The sequence below is a fragment of the Lepisosteus platostomus genome, chromosome 16 (genome assembly GCF_059453375.1).
Source record: "Lepisosteus platostomus isolate fLepPlt1 chromosome 16, fLepPlt1.hap1, whole genome shotgun sequence".
In the NCBI taxonomy this organism is placed as follows: Eukaryota; Metazoa; Chordata; class Actinopteri; order Semionotiformes; family Lepisosteidae; genus Lepisosteus; species Lepisosteus platostomus.
The window spans coordinates 13,145,354-13,165,819 of NC_142626.1; the positions used below are offsets into that span (position 1 = coordinate 13,145,354).

Below are 20,466 nucleotides of genomic sequence, written 5' to 3' on the forward strand. Positions count from 1 at the left end.
GTGGTGTGAGTATGTGTCCTGTGATGGACTGGAGTCCCATCTAGCTGCCTTGTGCCCATGGATTGCTGGGATTGCTCTGGCTCCCTCATACAGTACAATTTCAGTAATAAGATTCTTTCTGTATGTGGAGTGGATGATTGTGTATGCAGATTGTCTATATAAAGGGATCATTGGAGGGATGTGGATTTGGGCTGACTGTGTAAACTGGGTCCACTTTGTGTTAGGCTGGTACTAATGGTTTGAACATGTTTTCAGTTTTTCCCATAGAAACTGCTGGTTCTTCTGTAGGTCCATGATGGACCTGAACCAGACATAGTGCAGAAGAGGAATGCATGAACACTTGCAAAAGCTTAAATATAAAAAGAAATCACAGATAGCTGTGTGTTACAAAAGAACATGTGATGTTTGCTGCATAATTTAATTTTGAAAGCCACTAAGACATCTGTTGCTTCTGAAGAAAGATGTGAAGACGGGGGTTTGAATTTAATCTTTTCTGTAGGGGGTTTAGACTTCCAAGTCACAAGCTGGGGTTTATGGCAGGAAAGGGGGTTAACTGATAAGGATTGCAGATGCCAGCTAGGAACCCCCCCCTGGGTGTAATGTTAAACTGACCATTTGCCCAGAACATCGTAAACTGGCCAAATACCATGAACCCCCCTCTTTACCATCAGACCGAGTGACGTCAGAAACGGAGAAGAAAACTGTATATAACCCAAAAGTTTGTAACAGTACGGGGAACAATACTTCGGTTTTGTTGTTTCTTGCGGGAAACAAGACTTCAGCTTTATTTTTCCTTGCATGCAATAAACTCATCTGTTTTACTTCATCTCGGGATCAAGAACCTTATTTCTTCTGTTACAACAAATTTGGCGTAGTCGGCGGATGCTCCAGAAGGCGCAGAACTTCCCATCGGCAGGAGAGACGGTCAGCGCTCACATTACTAAGAGGTAAGGACTCCTCTTTTTAAAAAAAAAAAAAGTCCCGACTCTCTCTGACCGATTGGGAAATCTCTGCTCCCTGCAAGAATCGCCCGAGATGACGGAGTAAACGTGAGTTTCTGAATTCCTCTGGCCCGGGGAAGGCACCGGTGTATGTAATGGGTTGGTTGCTGTAAGCCCAGAATTTGGTCTAGCAGGGGTTTCGCGGTATTGTGTACAGGCGTTCGAAGCTGGTGTATGCCTTAATTGCGCGTGGAGTTTTGAACGGGTTTTGGACCCTTACCGTGAAGTTCAGGACTGGTGTGGGTCTGAATTGCACCCGGAGTTCTGAAGGTCAGAACTGGTTTGGGTCTTAATTGCACCCGGAGTTCTGAGGCTCAGAATCGGTGTGGGCCTTAATTGCGCCCGGGGTTCTAGAGCAAGTGGTGCATTAAATGCACGTAGTTCAGGACTGGTGTGGGTCTTAATTGCACCCGGAGTTCTGTGGCTCGGGATCGGTGTGGGCCTTAATTGCGCCCGGGGTTCTGGAGCTGAGTGGTGCATTAAATGCACGTATAATCCAGGATTGGTGTGGGCTTTAATTACGCCCGGGGTCCTGAGATTAGCTACGCCTTGATCATGCACAGATTGGAGTGGCGTGGTTTCTGGCGTGGCGTGGTTTTTTTTTGTTTTAAAGGAAACAGGAGTAGAAGAGATATATGTATGTATGTTTTTGGTGTTTTCCTTGTTTGTGAAATACATATACACACGCACGACACTAACATAAACACACCTCATAGTAAAAGAGCAAAGCATTAAGTAGCAGGATTTAAAGGACGTTGAGACCCGAGAATCGCCCTGATTGAGCTCAGTGCATAAGTCCACCCCGGGGCAAAAGCAGCGATGCTGGCGTTCTGGGGATGGTGAATTACTGATCAAGAAAGGGGGTTTTCGAGGTCTCGTTTCTTACCTGTGAACAGTGCGGTGTAAATCCTCTCTAAAGTCTCTGGGAGGTATTTGGATCCGGAGGTAACAGACGCCCTTAGCTGAATGAGTGCAGTAATGCACAGGTTTTTCCAAGTGAAAACATCCCCCTACTGAATGAGCTGTTACCTTACACACGACAAAAGTAAATCTTAAAGAAACCAAACATGTGTGCTAATTGGGTGTTTGAGAAAGTGGTGGAAGTATCTGATTACATATCAGAAAAGTGTAAATTGACTGAAAGGGAAGAGAAATATAGGAAGAAGCTGAGTCTGTCAGAAGGAGTTTGGGGCGAAGATGCCTGTAAAAAAGCGTATGAACACTGGAACAAAAACAAATATTTAGCTGGAGCCCTGGTGATCGGCCGACACCTGAGGTGGCAGATTAGCATGAAGGAGAAATCAGAATGGGATAGAAAAGAGAAGGAGTTCACAGAAAAAATAAAAGCGTTAAATGAGAGGAAAGATAATTTATTCGCGGCAAAAGAGGTACTAGAAAAAAAACTAAAAGAGGCAGTACAGGAGAATGAGAAACTAAAGAAGGAATTAACTCCTGATCACGCTGCACTGGTTAATGTGCTACAGCCGGCGACTAAGTTATATCCTGCTCTCCCACAGGGGAACAAACAGGCAGGAAACGAAAATAATTGGGATCAATTCCCTCAGTGGCCATATGGAGAAGGGGGGTCTGATTGGGATAACACTTGGTATGAGTGTGATAAAGACGGATCAGGGTCTCCCCTGTTAGAGGGAGGGCGCCCGCAGGTCTGTACTCTCACTCGAAGTGGGAAAGGACTTGATGTAGCAGGGGCTGGTGCCGTTGATGACAGCGCCACTCTAACTCCGTCTCGCACCCCGCCGAGGGGGTCCGTTCTCGCACCTACCTTCCCTGAACCCCCAATACGATCAAATCCAAAACCGGAGGATATTGACCGGTGGGCTAGAGAAGTACCGCACCCAAAATTAGGGATGCAGCGAACCTGGAGTGCGCTTCAGGAATTAAAAGATACTTATGGTATCTCCCCCCTGACTGCCGCTATGATCCTCAGAAGGACAGGGGAAAAGCGTGTCGGAGAACTTAAACAATTGTGTGAGGATAACGGCAGGGGAGGGCGATGGGAATGGGTTTGGCGATGGCTTAAACAAAATTATCCACCAAAGACAGATTGGAAAAAGATATCTGCGTGTCAGCAAAAAGAAAGCGAGGATGTGGCTGACTTCACTGACCGCTTCGTCACACTCTGGCTGGAATGCTCAGGACTGAGTGACGAAGATGATGTGAATAGCGAGGCCTCTGCTGTGATTAAACAAATTTATTTGGGCGGTCTTAAGCCTGATATAGCCAAAGCCCTTCAGTTAAAAGAGCCCGAAATAGGGCAAGATACGACTAAACAATTTGAGGAAATAGTTAAAATGGCACGGCAAATCGAGAGAAATATGTATGGCAAGGTGCGGGCAATACAAACAGGGTGGACACCCCCCATACTGAAGGGTGGAGCTGGCCCTGACACCCGACTAAATCCAAAAGGCGAAATTACAACTCGGTGCCATTATTGTAAAAATTTCGGACATTGGCAAAAGAATTGCAAAAAGCGATTAGCCAGTGAGGGCAGGTTTGGAAGATACCGAGATCCCCCTTTCAATCCCTCGAATCGAGAGGGGCAAAAAAACCTGTTGTCACAATTACAGGAGCTGAGCGAAGCAGACAAACGCGCTATCAGGGAGCTTTTAAACTAGGACTCCCCCTAGTGGCCTCCCTACGCCTATCTCAGGAACTGAGTGAAAAAGAGCTCAAATTACAATGCACGATTAATGGGATTCAAATGTCACTTTTATGGGACACTGGGGCTCAATTATCGTGTTTATCTGAACAGTCAGCCAAACGGTGTGGTGTCATGTTCACAGGGAGGGAGCTGGACGCCACTGGTGTAGGGGGTAATCGAATAACACTCAGAGAAACTCAAGAACTCAAGATTAGACTAGGAGATGGGGAGGTAACATTTAACGCTGTCATGTGGGTAGGATCTACCCCAGATCTGTTGGGATGGGATGCTCTGAAATACCTACAAGGGGTTACATTAACCGTACATGAGGAGAGGGTGGAGGTAAACATCTGGTCCCTCCAAAAAGACGAACTAAAAGGGCATTCAATTTGGACTATGGATAAGGACGAATGCGGGCTTCTGGATATGGAACCCGCCACATTTACTGGGAAATCCCCGCCATACACAAAGCCATATAAAATCAACAAAGAGGCGGAGGAAGGGGTTCGACCAGTAATACAAAAACTATTGACTCAAGGCATTGTACGAAAAACACATAGTACAAGCAACAGTCCAATATGGCCCGTAAAGAAAGCCAGCGGAGCATGGCGATTCACAGTTGATTACTCAAAAGCTAATCAACACATCAACCGTCTCACCCCCTTAGTAGCAGACCCCTCTGCTATTTTTCAACTACTGACCCCTGAGCACCAGGTGTTTTCAGTAATTGACATGGCTAATGGGTTCTGGTCTGTTCCTCTACACCCAGAGGTACAAGATTGGTTCGCTTTTGTTGTAGATGGAGAACAATATACTTGGACCAGGTTACCACAGGGGTTTCATAACAGCCCCACCGTGTATCACATGGCACTTCGGAGGCATCTCCGGGAGCTGCCTCAAGTGTCCTCCGTCGTTATCCAATATGTGGATGATATTTTAATCGCGTCTCCTGACGAGGAAACCCACAAGAAGGACCTCCAAATTATTCTCAACCATTTGGTTAAAAAAGGACACAAGGCTAGTTATAGCAAAGCACAGTTATGCCTAGACACCGTAATTTACTTGGGACAAAAGATTAGTCAGGGAAAAAGGGAATTGACAGAAGATCGGGCCCAGGCAATCCGAACACACCCTAGTCCCAATACGGTGAGAGAGCTCCGATCATTTCTGGGTCTGTGCAATTTCAATAGAAATTGGGTTGATGCTTTTTCTGAAAGGGCCAAACCACTTACAGACCTATTAAAGGGGGGAGGGAGGTCCCTTGATCCTATTGCTTGGAGTCCTGAAGCTGAACATGCTTTTAATGATTTAAAACAAGCTCTGTTACAGGCTCCTGCATTGGGGTTTCCTCAGACAGATCAACCATTCTACCTCTACGTAAGTGAAAAGAATGGATTTTGGACAGCTGTACTAACACAGGAACGTGGGGGTAGGTACCGCCCGGTAGGGTATTACTCTGGATCCTTGGACGAGGTAGCCAGGGGCTGGGGACCATGTCTACGAGCCGTTCAGGCCGTCTGTCTAGCAGTACAGGCAGTCAATAACATAGTGCTAGATCAACAACTGATGGTTCGATGCCCACATGTGGTACACACCCTCATGTCCCTGAATCGGGTCAGTCAGGTTAATGCGATACGATGGAGCAAGTGGCAGGTCTTGTTAGAGGCTCCAAATATTACCATTGAACGTGAAGGAGCTCTAAATCCAGCCACATTGTTACCTGACCCATCAGAAGCCTACATGTTAGAACACAGCTGTGATGTTTGGGCAATGGGAGAAGATGAGGGCATCAAATTAGCCGAGCAACCACTAAGGAATGAAGACCTCATCCTTTTCACTGATGGAACTTCATTCATAAATTCTAGTGGGGAGAGGAAAGCGGGTTGGGCTGTGACTACAGAACATGATATCCAATGTGGGGGAAGATTTGAGGTACCCACGTCAGCACAGCGAGCTGAACTGAAAGCTTTGGTGGAAGCTTGTAAATTAGCAAAAGGCAAGACCACCACAATATACACAGACTCACGATACGCATTTGGAGTATGCCATGATTTTGGAAGGTTATGGAGTAATAGGGATTTTTTAACCTCTGCTGGCACTCCGGTAAAGAATGCAGATCTGGTGTCTGAGCTGCTTGCGGCTCTCCAACTCCCAAAGCAGGTAGCTGTAGTCAAATGTAAGGGCCACAGCAGAGAGGACACTCCCGAGGCCAGGGGCAATAAGCTAGCAGACTGGACAGCACGTCAAGCTGCCCTGGGGCAATGGGAGGAGTGGGCTATAGAAAAACCTCTTCAGATTATTTCAGTTTGCACAGTGAACATACAGGCACTCCGGACGGAACAGCTCAGCGAGCTCCAGGCCCAGGCTCCAAGGATGGAGAAATGGACCTGGATGGAACGCAATGTGGGGCTGCAGAAGGATGGGACCTGGAGGTGCCAGCGTACAGGCAGACCCGCCTGTCCCAAGCAACTAATGCCCTACCTGGCACAGCAAATACACTCCACAGGGCACCCAGGTGTTAGCCAAATGACTCGACGCTTTGCTCAGAGCTGGGTGGGCACAGGCTTCACACCCTTCGCAGCTGATGTGGTACAACGCTGTGGAGAGTGCCAAAAAGCCTCTGGAGCACCGCCGGTTCGGGCTCCTAATCTTCGACGTCCTGCACCCGAGGGGCCCTTTAGACACTGGCAAATAGACTATTGTTCACTGCCACCCTGTAAAGGGAAAACAGGCCTCTTAGTGATGGTGGACCAGTTTTCTAGATGGGTGGAGGCTGTCCCTGTCAAACGAGAGACTGCGCAGACAACTGCCAAATATCTCGTGACAGAAGTAATTCCCCGATGGGGACTCCCGTGTCGCATAGACTCAGACCAGGGCACACATTTTACTGGAAAAGTGTGTCAGGTGGTGGCAGACCTACTAGGGATCAAATGGGACCTGCATTGCCCTCATCACCCGCAGTCCTCCGGCATGGTGGAACGGGTGAACCGGACTTTGAAAGCTAAATTGACAAAGTACCACCTGGGAGGGATCTCCTGGGTGGATGCATTGCCCGCCGTACTGTGCAGCATCCGGGCTGGGACAAATCGAATAGTGGGGCTGAGCCTGTTTGAGGTGATCACGGGGCGTCCGTGACTGAATGACTCTCCAGGACATGACAGAGTAGGCTTGAGTATACTAACTGATTCTCTGTTACAGTATTGCAAGTTGCTGACAGAGGCCACCCAAGGAGCCCGTGAGCAGGTCCTGGAGGCGTGGGGACCACCACCTGAAGGAGGGCACGACCTCATCCCAGGAGAGTGGGTGTGGATCAGGAAATTTCCTTCACAGGTTCTCCAGCCCAGGTGGGACGGACCCTACCAGATCCTGTTGACAACTGAGTCTGCGGTTCGAGTGGAAGGAAAAGATCGCTGGATCCACGCGTCACACTGCCGACGAGCCTCATCCCCAGACCCAGAATGAAATCATTTCTGTCAATAATGATAATTGTTGCTGTAGAACTATGTTCCGCAGGGATTAATGATCATCTCTCCCACAAAGGAGAACATGGAATTAATTCCTTTTTAGGCCTCTCCTATCTGACAGCTAAGAAAACCAACCAAAGTGCCTGCTGGGTGTGTGCCGCATTACCCAAATATGTACAGGGAGGACTTCCTATGGGGGCCATTCCTTGGCGTCTCGAGGAAGTCATAGGCATGATCATTTGGAGGGATAATTTAGGAGATTTTAATATGACAAACTATGGGGGTTGCCATAACACGACTTTAACCTGCACAACATTACAATATCTACAGGAGCGAGGCTTAGAGCCCACGAGTTTCACAGGCTCTTACGCTCCTAAATATAACAGAAGCCATACACCACCATACCTGACTCTAAATAAGGAACGTGAGGGAAACATATGTTTTCAGCACACTAATGGTCTGCACTTGGTTGGATGGAGTCGTTGCAACCTTACCATCACTGCAAATATATCCACCTCTACCTTCCAAATTCCAGGATGGGATCGGCACACCCCACAATTCGGTATAAGTTTCTTATTTTCAGAGGCATGGGGAGCGCCAAACGGAACATATTTCATTTGTGGAAAACGAGCCTACCCATGGTTGCCAGCCCAGTGGTCTGGCTCATGTTATTTAGGATATGTGGTTCCTCATATCCGTGTTCAAACCCACAGCCCCTTCGGACCTAACCACAGACCACAAAGAAAATTGGCTGATTGGGAATATTATTTAGGTATAATATTTCCACAAGCCGGCATGAACTTTCTGAGTCGAGAGTTAATTCAAATGGCCTCGACTTTAGAAGAATTAGCAAATTCTACCTCATCTAGTCTGAAGGCTGTTAATGATGAGATGGTAGCCCTCAGAACAGTGGCCATGCAGAACCGACTAGCTTTAGATTATGTACTGGCGGCCCAAGGAGGAACTTGTGCAGTAATTGGCACTGAATGCTGCACATATATCCCTGATAATTCTGAGCACATCTCAGATCTGGCCCAACACATTTACAATGAGGGACAGAAATATCAGGACTATTATACTGAAAATTGGGGAATTGGATCTTGGGTAAAGTCTGTGTTTGGGGCCTGGGGCGGAACTTTTTTACAGTGTTTATTTGTAGGAATAGTATTGTTTATATGTATAATTGTAATCATCACGTGCACAAAAACATGTATCACATCTTGCCATAACCGTGGAACGTACAATGTCATGGCAATACATACCTGTTCGCCAAGAAAGGAAAGATCTGCCCTGACATTGTATGTATAAAAATAGGCTACACTGACGTATGCCATATTTTATAAGGGGGGAATGAAGAAAGATGTGAAGACGGGGGTTTGAATTTAATCTTTTCTGTAGGGGGTTTAGACTTCCAAGTCACAAGCTGGGGTTTATGGCAGGAAAGGGGGTTAACTGATAAGGATTGCAGATGCCAGCTAGGAACCCCCCCTGGGTGTAATATTAAACTGACCATTTGCCCAGAACATCGTAAACTGGCCAAATACCATGAACCCCCCTCTTTACCATCAGACCGAGTGACGTCAGAAACGGAGAAGAAAACTGTATATAACCCAAAAGTTTGTAACAGTACGGGGAACAATACTTCGGTTTTGTTGTTTCTTGCGGGAAACAAGACTTCGGCTTTATTGTTCCTTGCATGCAATAAACTCATCTGTTTTACTTCATCTCGGGAACAAGAACCTTATTTCTTCTGTTACAACACTTCTGTTGTATTTCTGAAAAAAAGATACAAAAAGCATACTAGTGTCCCAACCCTATTCTTTAGGTAATCCAGTTCTATTTTTATAAACAGTAACATTTTTCAACATTGTTATTCATGATTCTATTTTTTAGAAAAATATTTTAATTATATTTTACCCTATTATATTTACCCTCATTTTTCATTATTTTTAAAGTTTTATATTTTACTTATTTTCTGATAGTCAGATTTAATGTATATTTGAACAAAGTCTTGTAAATTAATATTTTTTCAAGATGTGGAAGAAGGGCAACAATTTATTACAGTGAAATTGTTAATATCAATTATTGATTACTAACAGTTTATGCTAACACCTGCCTTTCTTATTTAGATGTATATGAAATATTGAACTAAGTGAGACATAACATTCAGAAATACAATCGAGAATCACTTGTGGTATTTGTATAAATGAAACTTTTCTAAAATGTATTAAAAATATTAAAATCGATTAAAATGTATAATTTTGCCATGTGTAATGTCACGAGGAAGTACAATAAGCACCTGCTTTGTTTAACGATGTTTCAAAAATAAAACTAACTGGTGAGAAAGCTATTTTTAATGCTAATTAAAAATCTTGAAGTTAAAAGAAATGATGTACGTTGCTTGATTAATTTTACGCAGATACGCTCGGTGCTGTAAGCGATCCAGGCTGCAGATGGCTCATTCTGTATTGCTGAGCTCCACGCCTCCCCACTCTCTCAGTTCTGCCTCTTCTCTAACAGAGCTCAGTGGGCGGGGCGCTATTTTCTCAGCGACCTGCTGATCTGCTTCACACCACAGGAAGACAGGAGAATGTGATTTTTCCCGTATGAAACTCATGTTATGTTTACAAAATTAAGGTGTTTAAAACATTTAAAAATTAAAAAGAACTTACAGCATACACAAAGATTCTAAGCTGATCACGAAGAAGAAAAACCACCCATCATAAATAGGCATTTTAATAAGAAAGCAAAAGTTATGAAAACATGAGAAAACAAATGACCCTGAAAAAAATACAAGATGTTTGAAATTGTTCTTTATTGTTAATAATAAATTAATATTGTTAATAATGATCAGATACATTATTATAGTTCAGTTTCAGCTGTCTTTTTAATACCACTGTCACGCCCTCTGCAGCCAGAGGGCGCTCCTTCTCTGTCCTGTCCCTAGTTTCCGGTTTGCTGTCCTTCCTGTCCCTCTTTCCCTTGGGCTATATATTTCCGGGTCTTGCACTCTGTCCTCGCTCAGCATTGATGTTCAGATGTCCTGAGACCCGCCTTGCACCAGGGCGCCCCACGTCTGCTCCCTGAGGGCATAGGTTTCTATACGGCATTCCTGAACTCTTTGCACTAATGAGCCCGGGCCTTTTTCCCGTCTCGCCGCTACGCATATGGGTCTTTTTCCGCTCTCCTGCTCCCCACGGTTAGTCCCTTTGGACGTCCGTGACAACCACTTTGTTATTTTTGATTGTATTTATTATAATTATAGTTTCATTTTAATGCTTGTTGTTGAGGCTTGTTTTAAATTGCCCCACTGGAAGAATTAATATTTTGAATTGAACCGAACTAAACCAGTTTAACAGTTTTTTTCTCCCACTGTTGACAGTATTCACCTTTGCTCATTCATGTTTCTATTGATATAATTTAACATTGAATACTTTGTGATATAAAACAATAAAAAATATAGTCAGTATAGTGTACATAATATTTAGGATTTTATTTTTAAAAAGGAGTTTGTTTATTAAAAGAAAAACTTGTACCATAAGCAAGAATAAAACATAGACCTCTGGGGGGAGAAGAGCTCTCCAAACCCATTGGTCCAACACACCACTCAGAAAGATAGCTGAAACAGACAGGTCAGAATGTTTCCAAAGTAATCACAAGTCAATGAGTTGATGCAGATGTTTACAAAGAAAGTGGAATACGGTAATACTACCAGCTATATAAATATATTGCATTTAGATCCTTAAATGAATAATATGAAATCTTTAGTTATGTGATTTCATATTATATTAAGCAGACTGTAAAAAGTCCATGTTGAAATAACGACAGCAAGTATTCATAGAAAAGGTTTAAACATTAAAGCTTTTTATAAAATAAATAAATAAACTTTATATACTGTAGTATATTGTCAGAATCTTTCCAAAATAACCACAGTAATTGACCGAATTAAAGAGTTTGATACATAAAATGTTGATGAAGAAAGTGCAATACTGTTGTCAATTTCTTTAATTTAAGATACCGCTATCAGTCAAATACAGTATACAGATGCAGCCATTCAAAGTGCACAACACAAACACGTACCGTGGGCATTTGGCTACGTCATCGCACGTCCAAACGCATCATACCGCGGTACGTGATTGGTTGACCGACAGGGCCACTCGTAGTGCGTTGGTCGGTCATAGAAAGATTGAAATGTCTTTACTGTGCCCGTTTTAGTATTGAATATTCATATGGAATTTTACCACTGGAGGGAAATCTTAGTAGCTGAGCATAAAAAGAATAGGAGCATAACGCGTGGAAAGGCCATAAACGATATTAATTTTGGAACATAAACATACAGTATTATAGTACAGTATGTAAACTGTATATGGCTGGTCTCGGTACTTTAAAGAAAAAAAACACACCAGTATTCCATTTCTCCCTAAACATTTTAAGCATCGAAGTCTTTAACTAACATGTGAAATAATGTGTATAAAAGTGGTAGTATTAAGCTTTTCTGCGAATACGCTCGATACCGGAATTAACAAGCATACTTTTAGAATTTAATTAATAGGGAATATAATATGGAATTGCGTATCTAAAGAAATTAATAACGATATAATTATATTCATATACTGCAACACAATAGTATATGCTGTACAATGTCTGTTGAAACTGTACGTGTAGGGCGCTTTCACCACACCTCATGTGAGTGGTGGGGTGGTCTAAATGCTGGACCTGTAAGCAACTGGTCAGCTGTTCAAACCCAGCTGGTGCCATGACTTTTCTTTTAACAAACATTTCTTTGAAAAAATAAAATAGCAATATTATGGACAATGGAAAATGATTTTGGCACGCCTGTAACGTTTTCACAAAACCTGAGTTACAAAAACACTTGCTTTATGTATAAAATACATTGTGAATGCTTTCTGAGCCTTTACTTTTTCGTTTTTATGACAGCTTTTTGACTAAGCACGAATATTCTTTTGTCCATATCTTTGCAATTGAAGCACAGAACACCTTCAAACCAAATGCATTTTAAAGACCACGACTTGTGGAAATTTCCACAGCTTCTACATCAAACTATCAGTGGACTAATTATCTTTTTTTAAACCTCTGGTTTTTCATAGATGCGTAATTACGCACTAACTGGAACCCGGGGGACCGCTGTGTACACACGTTCACAACGCGAGAAATACTGTTCAATACAGCTTCGTGCGAAAAACCCGTATATGACCATAGGAAGCAGAACAGCGCAGTCTCCAATTAACCAGACTGTAAGCACGGGAATAAAGCTTTGTTTGATTTCTGAAACCATTCCTTTACGTCCTGTTTTCATTCAGGTAAGGGTCAACTATATTCGCAATACTACTGACAGCAGGAAGATTCAAATATTCTTTACTCAGCAGCTTATTAAAAACAGCTCCCATGATGTTCAAACTGACTTTTTACACAGAACACTGACACAGCTTTGTGTTCTGAATCTCTTTTTCTCGTGCTTTTATTTAATGTGGCACAATGCACTGGGATAGGGGTATTCTGTTCACAAACCAATAGCATTTAAACCACAGCCAACACAATGCTGCAAGTAAGTGTTTTGCACACTAAGCAGGTCCTCTGACTTTTCCCAGCTTTGTTTTGGGTTGTGGAGCCTTTCTTTATTTTTTTATGATTTTTTGAAGATAACACTACAGGTAATACACTGGGATAGGTGGGTCTTCTTCATGGCTCAATAGCATTTCAAGTACAACAGCCACACTGCTGAAACCAAGTGTTTTACACACCAGACAGCCCCCCTAACCCTATACAACCTTGCTGTGGCTGTGGCCCCTTTCTTTATTTTTTTATGATTTTTTCAATATGGCACCATTAGACAGGCGGTACATGGGGATAGGGGGGTGCTATTCATGAGTCAATAGCTCTTCAAGCACAACAGCCACAGTGCTGCAACCAGGTGTTTTACACACCAGACAGCTCCCCTAACCTTAAACCATTGTTTAGGGGAGACTTGACTACCCACTTGGCCAGAGCCACAGCAAAGTTGTATAAGGTTAGAGGGGCTGTCTGGTGTGTAAAACACCTGCTTGCAGCACTGTGGCTGTTGTGCTTAAAAAGCTATTGAGTCATGAAGAAGACCCACCTATCCCAGTGTATTGCATGTCTAATGGTGCCGTATTGAAAAAATCATAAAAAATAAAAGAGGTCTAAAAAAATTATCTCACTGATAGTTTGATGTAGAGGCTGTGGAAATATCCACAAGTCATGGTCTTTAAAATGCATTTGGTTTGAAGGCGTTCTGTGCTTCCATTGCAAAGATATGGACAAAAGAATATTCGTGCTTGGTCAAAAAAATGTCATAAAAACAAAAAAGTAAAGGCTCAAAAAGCATTCACAATGTATTTTATACACAAATCAAGTGTTCTCAAGTGTGAAAACGCTACAAGCGTGCCAAAATCGTTTTCGAACTTCAAGCTAACTTTACCCTGGTGCCGCCTGTTCCCTCTGGGACTTCACTCTGTTTCCGTGTTCAACACCATGAGCAACATGACTCACTTTCCAGGGGGAACCACCTCGGAGACAGTCGTTCGCATTGAAGGCGCCTCTCTGAGCAGCGCGCTCCGCTCCAGGGGCGCCGTGCCCGCGGCTGAGCCAATCGCCCGGGCTCATGCACGCTCTTGGTCACAGAGGGGCTGTGATTTTCTCGAGGGGGCAGAACGCGTTTTGTGGTCTCTGACCCGAGTTATAGCGGCTGGGATTAATCTTTGGGAACGTGTGAAACCGGTCCTCGTCCTCATTAGCGTCATGCCTGATGCTGCTCCTTCCTTGCAAGTATGAAACGGACTCATCCATCCAGCTGCCCGACACCACACGCAGGTTTCTGTCCTGCAAGAGACGACCCGAGCCAGCGGGACTTTCTGAACCGGCCGAACTCACAGCCTGACTGATGTCCCATCGATTGCCTTTACTTAAACATCACATTGAATATCGGTCATTTAGTCGTTTCTGTGAAGTTTATTATTAAACTAACTGTGAAATTGTTCTTTTTTTATCGAAGTCAATAATTTTAAATACCAAAAATTCCCAGCACAGATCCCAGGGAACTTCTGGATCTCCTGGTTTCTCTTCAGTCTTAATCGCTGTTTGAGATTTCTAATGGGCATCATCCCTGTACAAGCTCTGAGTTTCAGAACCTTAATTACAGCCCGGCTCATGCCCAATTCTCTGTCAAGTTTTTATTCAAATAGATTTAATTCCACCTATTTTAGTACACTATAAACTGATTCTGTTTAGCGTGTAGCGGCGAGGCTTATTAATAAGAAAGAATTAAGTGTTCTGAGCCTTCCCAAATGAGGCCCCATTTCTCTGTTCATCTCTGTGGTGCAGCCACAGAGAAACCATTCATGCAAGATGTTTTCTTTTGATAAGGACAGCTCCCAAAGGGGGATGCACTTAGCTAAGCCTGGCTATCATGATCAATGGTCATCCATTGGTGCCTATCTGTCTAGGGAGTGCCAGTTGGACATCTGGACTGCATTACTAAGTGTCAGGACTAAGTGACTCATATCTCACCTTGATCAACCAATCAGGGACTGGTAGGGCCGAGTAACCCACGTGGGACTCTGATGCCCATGGAACTTTCAGCCAATCAATGAGCTGAAGTTCCTCCAGGTAAAAACAGGCAACACAGAGAGCCTGTAAGATTCAGAATGAGATTCAGATTGAGATTCAGATTCAACGAGATTCAGTAAGATTCTGGAGAGGATTCTGTGGACTGTTCTAAAGGGAATTCAAAGGAGAATTCCAGGGCAGGATGGCCCAGGAGCAGAAGGCTCCCAAGGGCAGGACATTCTCGCAGCGCGCCTCCTGACCATCCTGAGACTCAGCCTGGACAACCACGGAACGGCCAGTGTGTCCGAGTGCCAGAACTTTCCTTTGTTCTAAGAGTCTAGAGTGGAGGTTGCCAGAGAGTAACCAGCAGGAGGCCTCGTGAACAGGTCGGAACTGTGGACAGCTGAATCACTATTCAGAACTAGCTCTTCATCAGGAACGACCGGTCCTCTTCCTGACTTGCTGGGACCCACAGTCATCTTTTCTCCTGTGCACAAACTTTGCTAGTTAAAGCCAACAGTGAGCATCAGCAGCGCACCGTCGCAAGCCGCACAGCACAGCCTGGCACCTAGCCAGAGAGTGCGGATTGGACAGCAACAAGCCTGCAACTGTTTCTTTGTGCCCGCAGGAGATCTGAATCCCCAGAGATTGGATGAGCATTCAACTTCAATGCATTACAGCTCGAGAATTCAATTGTTATCCCAACCAGTTGATATCAATTTAATTCCTAAGAGTTATGTACTTGTTTTGAGTATCTAATGTAGAAGTTATAACCAAGTTCATTTATGAAACGGTCTTAATGAATGATATACTGAACGTATGTCCTCTTGATATGTGTAACACTTTGTAACTGACCGAATATATCTTTTGTATTCTGATAACCCTCTCGATAAGATCTGTTAGTTTATATGCATATTCTATGTATTAATAAATGTATCCTCGTGTATTAGTACCTGTGTGTGTGCGTTGTTTGAGTTATGTCGCATGGTTAGATTCTAAAGCCATCAAAGGAATCAACTTTGTGATTTACTGCTACAATTAATAATTGTCTCAGTAAATGCCCAAACCCCACAGAACTGGTGCCTTCAGAGAGCCACTATGATTACATATTTGGCGTCCCTGAACCGGTTTTCCCTACAAGCGAGACACCTTTATTTACACCATTTCTCCTCAAAAGGCCAACAGCTCCTTGAGCTCTTAAAGCAGGGGCCTTACACTCAGTTCCTGAAGGGTACAGTGTCTTCTGGATTTTATTCCAACCTGAACAGTTGACTAAGACATATTATGTTATTTTATTAGGCATCAACAGGAGTTTTCTTACAGTCACGTCCTAGAAGGGACAGTCACCAACTGAATGCCTCAATATCTGCAAATATATTAGTAATATATTACAGGTGGTGCAATTTATAGTGTAATTGACGTGTCACTGAGCGCTGGTTTTAGAGGTTGTGCTACAAGAAACAAGGGTGGAGAAAGGTAATTGGGAATTCCATTAACTGCTCAAAGAACGACTCCACAAAACATTGCAGTAAAATGCTAAAGGACATATTTCCAACTGCACAATGAAACTGTTCTTATTTAAGCTCAGGCTTGTGGTGTGTGCGAGAGACGACCTGAGCCAGCGGGACTTTCCGAGCCGGCCAAACTCACAACCTGACTGATGAACCATCTATCACCTTTACATAAACTTCCCGTTGAAAATCCGTCATTTAGTGGTTTCTGTAATGTTTTTTATTAAAGTACTGTATATGCCAGTATAAACCTTATAAAACATACAGTACATACCAGATAGCATAATTTTTTAACATTCCCTGGAGTCTACAAATTAATTCAGCCACAATTATTTTATACAAAGTTGCAACTTTTTTATGATATCACCACAGTGTTTTTTGCTTAGCAGGGTATTTTTTTAATCAATATCTTTTTCCTTGTTCCTGTCAGCTGGTAATGCTCTCATTGTCTTTATGCTTTCTCAAAGGAATGTCACCACTTAATTTTTGTACAGTATCTTGTGACAGACAGATCTTGTGGTAGTTTGGGAATAATCTCCATGAAAAAGATGACTTTAAGCCTGTCTGTTGAATCTGTCTGTATTGATTACAGCAAGACAAAAGAGATGTGCTGAAGTCAGAGGAACTAATCTAGGATAAACTGTGGCAAAGAGTAAAAGAGGAACACAAAGCTTAACAAAGCAGGAAAATGTTCAACATACTGGGGATACATACAGTATGTGATCTTTCAGAAAGTTCTTTTATTTAATTGAATGTGAAAAGTATACTATCTCTGCTTTCCCAGAAAATGGAGGTATTAGTAATGTTAAAAGAGGACTTAGACATCCTACCACATATTTTACCTGCTGTAAATACAAATACAGTACTGTACTATAGTGATAATATTTTACTGCACTCAGTGGGTAGAAAAAAGTTATTATTATAATTATTAAAATTGCCGTGTTTCAGATTGTGTTTGATTATTCCAGGCTGTATTGAGATTAATGTAGTTTTGAAGCTAAGGTAACCAACTGCAATTCTTTGTGCTTGAAGTGACTCAGTAGAGTTACCAGCAGTGGCAGGAAATGGCAGAAGAATTGAAGGAGAGTCTTTGGTCTGTACACTTGCATTTCATATGCAGTATATACAGTACCTTATTATACACAACTAAGACTCACATCAATAAATAAAAATCCACAGGGAGTTCTGGGATAAATAAACCTATTTTACTGTCTGCTTCTCCTTCAACTGTAACTGATCTTTTTACAGTTTACTGTTGCTTTTTAAGTAAACTGTCAGAATTTCATTCTGATTTAAGTTATAAATTAAATGCCCAGATGTTGCACTTGTAATATTAACAATCACATTTACAGTTTTGCACTTAGATAAAGAAATAAAGATTTACTTTAAAAGTCATATGTGTCATTGTATTTCTTGTTCAATTAGCAGGAAAATATTGTGATTGCACAAAGACAAAGTAAAATACAACAGAAATGCCAACAGTGGAGCACGGAAGTGTACGGAGGCTTATTATTATAAAATATCTCATTTATACAAGATAGTATTGCGTTTATACGAGAAAAGAATTTCGTATATATGAGACATGTATTGCGTTCACACACAATAGTTAATTTGTGAACAATGTTGCCTACTGTATTAATACTGTAGCACTACAGGGTTCACGTGGGTGCCCTTGCCACTGCCACATCAGGTCGGCCCCCAACCGTCAGGGACTTAAACGCAGGCCTCCAGCGTTACTCAACAGGGACCCAGCCTCTTGAGCCAAAGGGAAATCTCCCCTCAGCCCTACGGCTGCAGGCCCTGCTATTCACAGGGGAGGGCGGTATTGTCACCACTCTGGTAAGCCAGCTCAGCTCTCGCAAGCAATGGAGACTGTACGCGTTACAATAATGAATACAGCATTGTACTGTATGGAGACTGTACACGTTACAATAATGAATACAGCATTGTACTGTATATTGTAACGAGATGGGGTCAGCGAGGATGGAGACAGGAACTCGGGCTCTTTTAAAACCACAGCGCTTTATAGTCGGATGTGCGTCCAGCTCAGCACCAGCAACAGAGAAAGTGAGAAAAGAGAGAAACAGTACAACACGCTGGGGTTATTTCATGTACAGTACGTGGTATAGAGTGGTAAGTGGGTACAGATATAAAAGTGACTGCAAAACTGGGATAACTATTTACAGGGACCCGGAAACCTATCCAGGGTTTCCTGCCCCTCACTGCGCACCCCAGCCGGGCGCTCTTTGGCCGCAACGCCAGGCGAGGACGCCACAATATGAAATAATATTGTCCCCTGCAAAGTAGCATTGACTTAAACAACAGCAGAACATTTCCACACTCCTCTTTTCGAGGAAAAAAAAACAATGTAAAGGAACATGTGTTCTGTCTTTTGTATACATGAAGTACAACGCCGTGTCAGTAAATACAGAAGCGCATTGCTGCCACCAAGGGTAAAAAATCACGCATTTTATAAGATTACAAGATAGCAATGATTACTTCAGTGTATACACACCCTGTTGTGTTGTGCACTGAACGCATATAGAAGCTACCGTGAGCTTGGCTGGCACTTTCGGTTTAATGATCGTGTCAATGTCCAGCGCTGCATAATTTGTACGGATTTACTTTCGACTGGGGTTTAGTCATAATGAAGTCTTGCGATTTTTAGCAAATATGAACAGAATCATTATAACCATGACAACCAGTTGTGTGATTTAGAGATCAAAGCAATGATGGCTCCGTTATGAACAGTTATACGTGCAATCAGCACCACTGCTTATAACTGTAAGTTCACACGGAGCGATAGAGGTATTGTATGGCGATCGTGCTGTCGCATGATCAAATAAAATATGCGAGAATTACTATCTCGTACGAGAAAATTTCTTATTCAGGATTTTGTTTTCCTTAGTGGCAGCAATGCGCTTCCGTAAGTAAGCATTCCCAGGTTAAACGTGTATCATTTTTGCTGTTTCTGTGAGAAGAGACGTCATGGCTTTCCAAACTTTCAATATGTTCTTCTTGATGTGAAGCTGCAGAAACATGTCCCGTACATAGGTTGTACATTGCCTCCTCTTTAAACATTGAACAATATACGTTCACTTGACTGGATAATAAGACTTATGCCAAGTGTTATTGCTGGTAACAATAAATTGAATGCCAACTGTGTGCAAGCTGTAATACGGGTTGTGTGCCCTCCTGGAATTCTTTTTCTTTTTCAAAAAGTTTTTGTTTGGCATTACCTTGTCTCTGTACACATGCACATCTGTGCAAACGGACATACACATACTGTGTCCCATCAAAATGCACTTTTCCTGCATTTTGCTGTGTAAATCCAAATTCAAATTCATTTGATGTCAGCATACTGTAGTCTAAAAGCCTTTAATAATTATTGTAATTGCTTACACTTATACTGTTCTGTATAATTATTAATTTTTTGTTAAAGGCTGCACAGGGATTACTGTATTATTAGTCAACAGAGGGCAGCACTGAACACTGAATTGAGAGTCTCAGTCTCCGCTAGCAAACCGCTGCTGCTGTTCTTACTGATGACTCTTGTCTCAATGTAATTGCAGTATTACTGACACTAGAGGGCAGTACTGAACACTGAATTGAGAGTCTCAGTCTTTCACAAAAAACACTGCTCTGCTCCTTTTACTGTGACACTTGTCTCAGTGCGTGAGAACAGTGCTACTCTTTCATTTCACCCTGCCTATCCAACAGATTGTTTCATCCTATCAATACAGCCTCTCCTAAGAATCCAGTCTGCCTGATTGAGATACCTCACCTGTGAACCTAAGTAAGAAGAGCAGCAGCGTTTGCTAGCGGCGACTGAGGCTCTCAATTCAGTTTTCAGTGCTGCCCTCTGTTGACTAATAATACAGTAATCCCTGTGCAGCCTTTAACAAAAAATTAATCATTATACAGAACAGTCTTGTATACAAAACTCTTAATACAATGGTTCAAATGACTCAAACCAGGAACAAAAAATATATAATTCTTTAAATGGAAGTGAAGAATTCAGTCAATACTGTCAATTTTAACGATTCAAACAAAAAAAGGAAAATGGTCACTTTTAAATTGGCTCCTCAGACAGAATAATTTGCTCTAAAGTGCAGTTTACTGTGTATCAGTCACATTTTGTGCACATCTATCACAGAACCTCTTTGATGACAGAAATTTGTATATAGTAACACAAGTCAAAATAAACATACAAATACAATCAATCCACATTTCTCTTATTG

General features: G+C 42.6%; 1 protein-coding gene across 1 annotated transcript in view; it reads right to left on the reverse strand.

Moving 5' to 3' along the window:
- Positions 1-20,466, reverse strand: part of LOC148646899 (protein NLRC3-like) — a 1,251,308-nt gene that overhangs the window by 577,133 nt on the left and 653,709 nt on the right. The window lies entirely within an intron of this gene.